Source organism: Clytia hemisphaerica, unplaced genomic scaffold, assembly GCF_902728285.1.
Source record: "Clytia hemisphaerica strain Z4C2 unplaced genomic scaffold, Clytia hemisphaerica genome assembly, whole genome shotgun sequence".
In the NCBI taxonomy this organism is placed as follows: domain Eukaryota; kingdom Metazoa; phylum Cnidaria; class Hydrozoa; order Leptothecata; family Clytiidae; genus Clytia; species Clytia hemisphaerica.
In genome coordinates this window covers 131295-141119 of record NW_027103349.1, presented here as the reverse complement: position 1 = coordinate 141119, position 9825 = coordinate 131295, and the positions used below count along the sequence as shown (strand labels likewise).

The 9825-nt window shown below is 35.4% G+C and overlaps 1 non-coding gene across 1 annotated transcript; it reads left to right on the top strand.

The window, feature by feature from the left end:
• The first annotated feature begins 2589 nt into the window (after nt 1-2589).
• On the top strand, nt 2590-2673 carry Trnal-cag (transfer RNA leucine (anticodon CAG)). Its single transcript has one exon. It is a non-coding gene; the product is annotated as a tRNA-Leu (tRNA).
• Nucleotides 2674-9825: the final 7152 nt, after the last annotated feature.

Below are 9825 nucleotides of genomic sequence, written 5' to 3'. Positions count from 1 at the left end.
AGCTTCTTTGAAGAGGCTATATTTTGAAATTTTGAGAGAGCTTGAGGTTTTCAACACCACCTTCTCACAGACCCAAAGATGGGCCAAAATATCGTCCCCGGTGGAAAATTATCGCCCATATTTGTCCCCACTGGAAATAATCAAAATAAACCAATCCTCACTGCAAAATATTATGCTAATTTTATTTTCAATCCCTGCTGGATTTTCTGACTTGAAAACAAAAGAATTTAAATCCCAGCCATAAAAAATATGGGATTATCAACCCTATCGAGTTTCAATCCGTTACTTTTACCCCCACTAGCTGAGAAAATCCTACCGGGTTTGTGAGAAGGGGTCAAAGTCTTCTTTTTCTTTCTTTTTCATCAAAATGATCGTGAATTTAGAAGCTCACGAACTTGATGTTCTGTATCTATGTGATGTAAATATATCATTATATGTGCTGTAAATATATTTTTTCTAATTTTGTTAACATTACTAACACCAAAGTGCAAAGAGGCTTCTTGGATAGGTACTTAGTGATTTTTTCTTCAAACCTCTATACTTATACTTCTAACGGCTCCCAGAGTTTAGAAGGGGTTATAATTTCCTGGGGTTTGGAAAAATTTTCCGAAGGAGAAAAGAAGGCTACCTTTCTTTGCTCTAAACGGCCTCGTTTTAGTCTGTAATTACCTTATTTTCGGGTATTTAGAGGTATGATTCCCAATCCTGGCTCACAACGTTGTTTCAGTGCAGCTGGGTAACCCCCTTCCCCCCACATTAATCATATATTAGGCACCTGAGAGTATTAATATCTTTACGTTGTACAATGAAGTCAATGCCAATGGAATATTTTGTAATCCCTAGAACTAGTTTCAGATATGAAAATACAAGTCATACCGTGCACTTTGTACACTTGCTGCCTTCTCTCTTAACAGTTCTGGATTTTAATGAGTATCAGTAAAAACGTTTAGAACATGTTTAGAATGAACACCTTTTTTACCGTAGTCACGCGGTCAGGCGCGTGCCACATTATTATTTAACTATCCCCCTTAACTCGATCCAATCCTTTTTTACACCTTTTTCTATGGTCTATAGGTGAGAAAAAAAGACTGGGACGATTTTAGCGTGGTAAAATGGACAAAAAATGCCCCCACGGCAATTGGCGGTACGATCGAAAATATCGATCGAAAAGGTGTATGTATATGAAAACTATGTACAGTACCCAATCTAAAAAAGGTGTTTAAGTCACGTGATTGCGCAAGCGTCCTTTTTCTCTCCTTTCCACACCAACAATTCTATTGGCTTAAAAATTTTCAGTTCTCAACATTCAACCAACAATTGAGCTTTCCTGGGTCAGTAAAAGGGTTAGGGTTCGGTTAGACTTTTCTCAATCTTGTCTGATTCATTTAAATAAGAAGTGGTTTGTTTGTTTGTTTTTCTGATAACTTTTTTGTCGTGCTCTCTTTCACAGTAAGGAACATCTGCAAATTGGCTATATTTGCCGACTAACTTGGATATGATATCCAAATTAGGCTACAATTTATAGCCTAATTTAGATATGAGAAAGGAAAATCACGTTCATTTTTGATTAAAAAAGAACTACATGCTGAATTTTTGGTAAAATGTAGTTTTAGATGCTTGAGATTTCCATTGTTTCAATACAATAAACTTATTCATTTTGATATGCGCCATCTTTTGTAAACCCAAGGTAAACAGTGATTTTTTCGTTTGCAAAATAGGTCTAATTAGGCGATGGATAGCCAAATTAGGCTTTCTATTCTTATATTAAAAGTCCTAAAGCTTTGAGGACTCTAAAACACCCAATTTCTTAGGAAACGGACAAAAATACACGCTTTTTTAATTAGAATACACTTTATAACAATGTCCATGATGAAAATGGCCAAAAAAATATAAGAATAATGCTAAGAATATCACCATCATGGAATCTTGCTACTCAAGCTAAGAATGCCATTTTTAAAGATTTCAATTATAAATTGTCAATTACCCCCAAGTACAGCTCACTCTTTTTACAAAAGAGATGTTTTCTAGAGATCAGATTTGTTTATTTGGCTTCGTAGCACTTTAAAATTGGCTGAAATGTTAATTTTCGTTGAGAATTTAATAATAAAACCCAAAAACGTAATGCCGAGTTACAACTCTTTTAACTCGGAACTAATTATTGTAAATCGTCACTCATCACGTATACTTTGCAAAAAGTTAATTCATTTTGTAAAAAAGACCGTTGGAACTAATTATTCCAGATTTCAAAACTTAAAACTCGGATTAACTCGATTTAACTCCGTTACAACAAATCTTTAGGATTTGTATCCACTATTTTAAGGAAAATTTGGTCGATTTTTTGTCAAAATTACAAAAGTGCACAGCTCGAAAATTACAAAACTGCGCAAAAAAATTACAAAACTGCGCATAACAACGACACAACAAAGAAATTGACGACGAAATTGAAAAAATTGCTATATAGAAGTATTTAATATACGAAAAACTGATTTCCTAATGTTTGTTCTTATAAAAAGACAAAGAGAGATTATCAATCAATCATTTATAACAACAGATTAGAAAAACATATTTCTCTCTCTTTTTAGCTAATACGTCAGGATGGCCGAGTGGTCTAAGGCGCTGCGTTCAGGTCGCAGTCTACTTTCGTAGGCGTGGGTTCGAATCCCACTTCTGACAAACAATTTTCGTGAGGGTATCATTTAAGTTTCTACCGGCGGTATAAATCAAGAAGATTTCACTAATTTATACCTCCACTGTAGAAGTCTCTTCAATCTCGGAATTTCGTTTCATCCATGCTAAAGAAGTCTCTATGACAGTGCCCAGTGGCGTTGTGGGAAAATTTTTCTGGAGGGGCCAAAGTCAATTTTTTTTAAAATAGCCCCCCCCCCCAATTTTCCAAAGTGCACCATTCTAAACTTTTACTAATTCATTTTCTAGGCATATGAGGAAGGAATATTTAGTGGAGAATAGTAGTCTTTGATGAATGGAAAAGGGAAAAACAGGCCCCACCATGGTTGGGGCCGACTATAAAATTTTGAAAATCGACTGCCAAGATCTTCTAAATCACTAAATAAAAATAGACATATTTAAAGCTTGCTAGAGTGAAAAGAAACTTAAAGAAACAATGTGTAATGCAGCGAAGAAAAGCGAGCGAAAAAAATTGCAAGTTATTTACAACTATCTCAGTAAAATTGGTCCTGCGGCGCAATTTAAGGCGCTAAAGTATGATTTTTAAGATTGGGGCGTTTAAAAAATCTCTTTGGCGCCCCTGCTCTTCTCGCCCCCCCCCCCCGGCCCCCCCTGCCACATCGCCACTGGAGCTGAGCTCTACAAAACCCCAGGTAGTAAATGAGCAGTACGAATCCTTTGGTGGATGCCAAGCTAGATGCTTTCGTCAACACAAAGTCATAAATTTGAATAAACGGGGAGTTTAGCCCGGCGGGCATATAGTGGCGGAGGTGTTTACATAGACAATACTCCAAGCTCTACCGCCACTATTTCGCGTAAACCGCCGTGATGGCTGTAGCTAAACTCTGCGCATATAAATTTTTCCCGCGAGTGAGAAACTTTAGCGGGTTCAAACCCTACCCTGTGTCCGATTTTGAAATTTCTAAAAACTAATGTGTGTTTTGTGGAAATTTGAGACGCAAGAAAAGAAGGGTAACCGATGACTGAGATGATAAACATTACACGAAAAATAATGGAGTGGGAAAAGAGTTTAAGAAAAACAACATAAAATGTCATCACAAATTCTTAAAAAGACAAAAACTGAATACGAGAGATGTGTAGTGTGTAAAGCTTTGAAGATTTTTTTAAATTTTGATAAGATTATTTTTTATACGAGAGAAATCGATTTTAGAGTGGAATTTCAAAACATGTCTTGAAATATTGTCTGATTCTTGTAGAACAGACAAAGAAGTTACAGTAAGTGAATTTAGGAGGCCTTCTTATCGATAGAAGTGATTCATTGATTTAAATACTAGAAATAGAGTCAAATTAAACATTTCACGAGTAAAATTTCTGTTAGAAAAGCGGGATTCATTTATGGTTTCATTATGGTGGTTTCAATTTAGTACCCATCCAGTCAGAGTCAGTCAGAGTCTAAAAATCGAGCTTTTATCGAACGTTGGTATGGCCCAAAATCTCGAAGATTGTCACATCTAAAACAACACCCGGGGAAGGGCTACTAGGTTTGCGAGAGGTTTGTAATTGTGGACTTTTGATAAATGCACTGTAAGGGTGAGAAATTCAGTAAATCCAGGAAAAATTGCAAATTTTAGCACAAGAATTCTGATCTTTTTGCTCTAAAAGAGGTTAAATTAGAGAAAATGCACTGTAAGGGTATTAATTTCACTGATTTTTTTTGCTGCACTGTAAGAGTGCGATTCCTAAAGCCAATTCTTTCGAGGACAAAGAGAAAATACTAACTGATAAATAATTTGTGAAGGAGATTAATTTAGTGTATTTTTAAAGGAAATATTTTAGTCTAAGAGTTTTTCTAGAGGAAAATACGTAAGAATTTTAAGCTGAAAGAAAAAGACTTGGGGGCTAATGTGTATTCTTGAAGGAAAATCATTTAACGCAAAGTGTATTGTAAGATGATAATTCGAAATGTTCGATGTATTTTCAAGGGGAAATGTATATGAATAAGTCATTTTATAAATTAAAGTCTCAAAAATCCAGAAGCTTGATGGTATAACTTCATGTACATAGAGTTTTCTCTTTAATGTTTGTTTTGAAAAGGAAATTTGTTTTGACCACCTGGATGTGACGGTTTACACTAGAAAGTCTCATGTTTATGATATAAAGCGCAAAAATATGAAAGTTGAAAACGTTGGATTTTTAGTGTTTGAATAACATGCATTTAATATAAAGGTTCTGGTATAATTCTATTGAAGCCGGGGAAAGTTTATCTACCGTAGTTTTCCAGAAGGGTAACAGAAAATACTGTCTATGGTGTATCTAGAAAATCAAATAAAAAGGATTCATTTGCGAAAAAGAAAGGAATTTAGCCTGTACGGTTCACATATTTCTAGGGGAATCAATGGCTTTGTTCAAAAAATATATTCGTGAAAGAGGGTATTAGATGTATGTTGATTCTACTGAAAACGTTGGAAGAAAAATGGAGAAAAAATGAAAAAGATGCAAAATATTTTACAAAGGCACACGAATCTTGACGTTAGAGGCTTAAGAATGGACGCTTTTTTATAAGATCAATTTTGTAGGAACACGAGACTGAAAAATGGCCAAAACTTAAGAGGAAATCGAGAACAATCTGAGCCTCAGATTTCAGAAATTACTAAGAAAGTACTGTTTTTAACAGATTTAAAATATTCTTAACTAAAGAAACTAAGCGTATTAAGAACATCGCAAGAACATATACAGTAAGCCTGAAAATTTCAAAAATTAAGAACAGCCCAGTCTGAGCAAAAATTTACTGGTTCTTATAAAAAATAGCGTGTATCGGATTGATCAAACTTTAAAGACCTTTATTTTGTTAACAATGATGAAAGAACTATTTATTGTTCATTGATCCATCAGCAATGAAACGATTCGATCTTGGGAAAAATGAATCTTTAATGCTTATAAAACCATAGTTCATACAGTACTTCATTTTACCCTTCATTTATTTCAGTAATCTTAACAAAAAACCGGTAGAAGTCAAATAAATTCATTGTTATAAGAATCAGTAAAAACTTTTGCTAAGGCTGGACTGTTCCTATTTTTTCGTAACCTCCAGGATTCAAATGTCCCTAAATTTTTCTTAGAAAGCTTACTAAGTTTATTTATTGGTTTAAAAAGTAGCTTAAATTCGGCATTCTTATTTCTTACTTTTGAGGCTGAAGTTTTTGCCAAACTTAAGCCTTATGTTCTTATAAAATTATTCAATAAAAAAATGTATGCAATCATGATGCGTGTTGGTTCAATCGCCTTATATGGAAATAAATACCCTCCGTCAAGTGAATTTCGAATCCTCAATCATAACAATCGTCTCTAGCAGGGCTAGCATGTCACCTGACATTTTGTTAAAATTTTACTCGAAAATTGTCTTCAAATATTCAATGTTTTTTTTTTGTCGGATTAGAGAAGAAGTCGATTCCCATGAACTGACGACCATCGTTTGGTTCGAATTCAGAAAATTTCTAGTAAGAAAAGACATGATATTTGACTTGGTGCCTAAAACTTGTAAAAGTGTACGGCCCCCTAAAATTTTGAGATAAAGAGAGAGACGAAGTCAACTGTAAGTACATCTTAGGATAAGACAGTTATCGGCCTATCCAAAGCCAAAAAAAGAAAACTTTTACATAAGGGTTTGGCTATAAAAAAACCACATTTTATAGAAATTTACTTTATGATTCTCAAAATTCTTAATTTGTAACGATCTACTTAGAATAAGTGTTATGAACGTCAAACTTTTTATGGGTTGTAGCGGTTTTACGGATTTTGAATATCTTTTTAGCCTTATTTTTTTATCAGGACCTTCATTGTATGTGTGCTTTGAAACTTTTGAAGACATTTGCTTGGACTCTAGCTTTAATCCTGTCATAACTGACATAACTGAGTAAGTAGCGATTTCACGTTATTTGCACTTTTTTCACGGAGTGACTAAACGGATTTGGAATAACACACCCCCTTCTCACAGACCCGGTAGGATTTTTTCAGCAGGGGATAAAATTAACGGACTGAACTCGATGGAGATTGATATTCATATATTTTTTATGAATGGGAATTTCAATTCTTTGTTTTAAAGTCGAACATTCAGTGGGGATGGGAAAAATAATGAATATTTTGCAGTGAGGATTAGTTTATTTAATCATTTTCAGTGGGGATTTCTGTAAGGCATGGGGGTCTCTACGTTAGCATTCATCGAGTACAGTGCCGTAGGAAGCAATTTGATATTGGGGGAGGGGGCATAAGTCCAGTGACACCGTGAGGGCCAGCCATGGTTTGGCCCGAGGGGAAATGTTGAACTCTAGAGCTCTGAATTGGCTAAAAATAATTCAAAATAGGCAAACATTTAAAGGTATTCCATTTTATGAAGAAAATCACTTTTTAAAAAAAAATACTGGAGGAGGGCGGCTAAGCTAACCCTAGCCTCCCCCGGTAGCTACGGCACTGTGAGTATGCATTAACTAATGTTACAATAGTCAGTTTTAGACTAGCCTTTTACTAAAGTAGACTCAGCAACAAAGATTAAAGCTGGGGGGTTAGTGTGAAAATCGGTTATGAGGCTCATGTGTACACACGTGGTTTTCTATATACGCAAATATTTTATTCTAGAAAAACGGGACTATGTATCTCCAAAATGTATTTGTTTATGTTCGAGATTTTTTCCAGATATAGTGAAATTTTAGAAAGAGTATAGTTGAGTTAACCCCCCCCCCCCTGTCTCACAGCCCCGTAAATCAAAATCCCAATGACGATATGAATTCTATTGTTAGGTTAAAATCTTAAAAAATCCAATGTGAATGGTATTTGGAGTGTACTTTCTTTCAATTAAATTTCAAAATGGAGGTGAAAACAAACTCAATTTTCCAGTTGGGCTGTAATTATAGGGTATTGTTCCTACTGGAGAAACCAAATTTTCCAGGGGGTAGTGGTTCCTACTCAGGGGAATACAGTGCTTTTAATGAGGTTAGATAAAAAACATGAAACAACCCCATAAATTTTCATTTTTTGAATAAAAACTTTTGATAGAGATCATTCCAAAAGTATTTTTTTGAATAAAAAAAAAGGAATGATTTTTATTGGAAAATGTAGTTATTGAAATTTACCGCAGACAATAATATAACTTTGTCTGATAACCAGTCTAGCCATAAAGTTAGGTTGTTATGTAATGAAAAATGTTATTGGATATGAAGATGAAAGAGAAGACTAAAATCTCGAAAGGTGAAATTGACTTTGTGTCGCCAGGCAAGGCGTTGACAGAGGTATTTTAGAGATTTAGGTCTCGTTTTAAAAATATCCAGGAAAAAAGTCTTCAAATTTCATTCAAACAAGTACAGAGGAATGGATGATTAAATGAATGAATAAATTATAATATTATGGAACGATCGAACGATTGAATTTGACACGCGATGAAATAAACGAACGAACGGACGGACGGACCGATGGACGGACGAATATAACTCATGATAACAACACACACAGAAATCGAAATTATTAGAGACGACTCACATTTTGACTCTTGTGGTCAAACAAACTATACTGAACAAAAATAATCCAGTTTGAGTATAATGGTTCATTCATATTAAATACTAGAAAAATACGTAGTCCATCATAGTTTTAGTTAAGTATCGCATCGTGTCATATCAACATGGTCTCGTTCTGTTGAAAACACTATTTTTTCATGATGTTCAACTTCAAGAATAGTTTGTATATAGTCCAGTCTACATAACTCGAATACGGGAAAGCAAATTTGTTCGAATTATGGAAATTTTGAGCTGTAGAAACATTGTTAACTGAGGAGATCTCAAATCTATTCGATTTTTAAAGAGATAAAAACTAAGACTTGTGCACATGTTTAATATTTTTTTTAGAGAAAAGTAGTGACTAAGAAAATAAATATGCCACCACCCAAAAAAGCTAAGACAGAAGAACCAGGTAAGGCTATAATTACATGTGCACCATTTTGATTAATTTGGATGATTTTGCCTTTTTTATGTAAGATTAATTTACTCTATTTAATTGTGAAGGACTGACAATTTTGAGTCACCCAATCAGTGGCGGATTCGGGCAAGGGGGTTGTAAACACTATGACGGAGGAGTGTTTCTTTTAGCCATACTCCTTATGAGGAGATGAAGACTCTCCGTCGTAAATTTTGAAATCCCTCAGATCTGCCACTGCGCATAGCAGTCTTAAAGGATGATCTTACAATTCGAATCTCAATGAGATTTTATTTCGAAATTTTATTATGTTTATATCAACAACGTCTGACAGTTTCAGATTTTCTTTGCTTCTTCGACCTGGGCAATTAACCATTTTAAAGTCACATCTTTTCCACGTTCGATAAAAAACAGTTAATCATGCTTTTATTTTCAATTCATAGATTCTTCAGATGAGTTTGAAGAGAGAATTGTTAAATATCACCCGAGAAGCTCAATCTCATCCCTCACATTACTACTCTTCATCGTATTCTCTCTAGCAACTGCTTACGAAAAGCTGGGATGGAATGATAAAAACACCAAATTACAGATTAAAAACAGTACAATTAAATCGAATCTAGATAATCAAACTTTAGACTTGAGTAGAGACAATAATGCTGATGTCAGCAAAAATAGTAAGAATAAAGACGCTCGAAGAAAAGACGTACCGAAAAGTCTTGACGACGACCTCCGGGAAAAAAAAATGTGAAAGGGATTTGAAGGGTCACCGGGGCTGACCAATAAGTCGAGATCTGTCTTTCATCTTTATGAAGAAGCCACGACCGTTTGTCAGATAGTCCCCCCAGTGCATGACTCTGCCGGCGCACCGTACAGTCCGGTGTTTTTGTCTGGTGTCAAAAGTATCCTTTCGCTACACCGGACGGAGCGGACGTGGCAAGTCTGGTGTTAAATGCCGGGAGCTCTTGACACCAGACATGCGTCGGAAAAAATTAACGCGCACCGGACACATCAGACTTCTATAAGTCCGGTGTTGGGGTTGTCCGGTGGTAAAAAGTATTCTTATCCGACACCGGACATCCACTATGTCCGGTGCCGTCGAGTCCGGTTCGCCGGCAGGGTCGCTCGTGATAGTGGTGCGTGTGGCTAACTAAGGCGGATCTCTAAAAATTGTTTGGTTCCCGTCATCCGACCGACCCTGATTTTTACTCTGAAGTTAGAGTC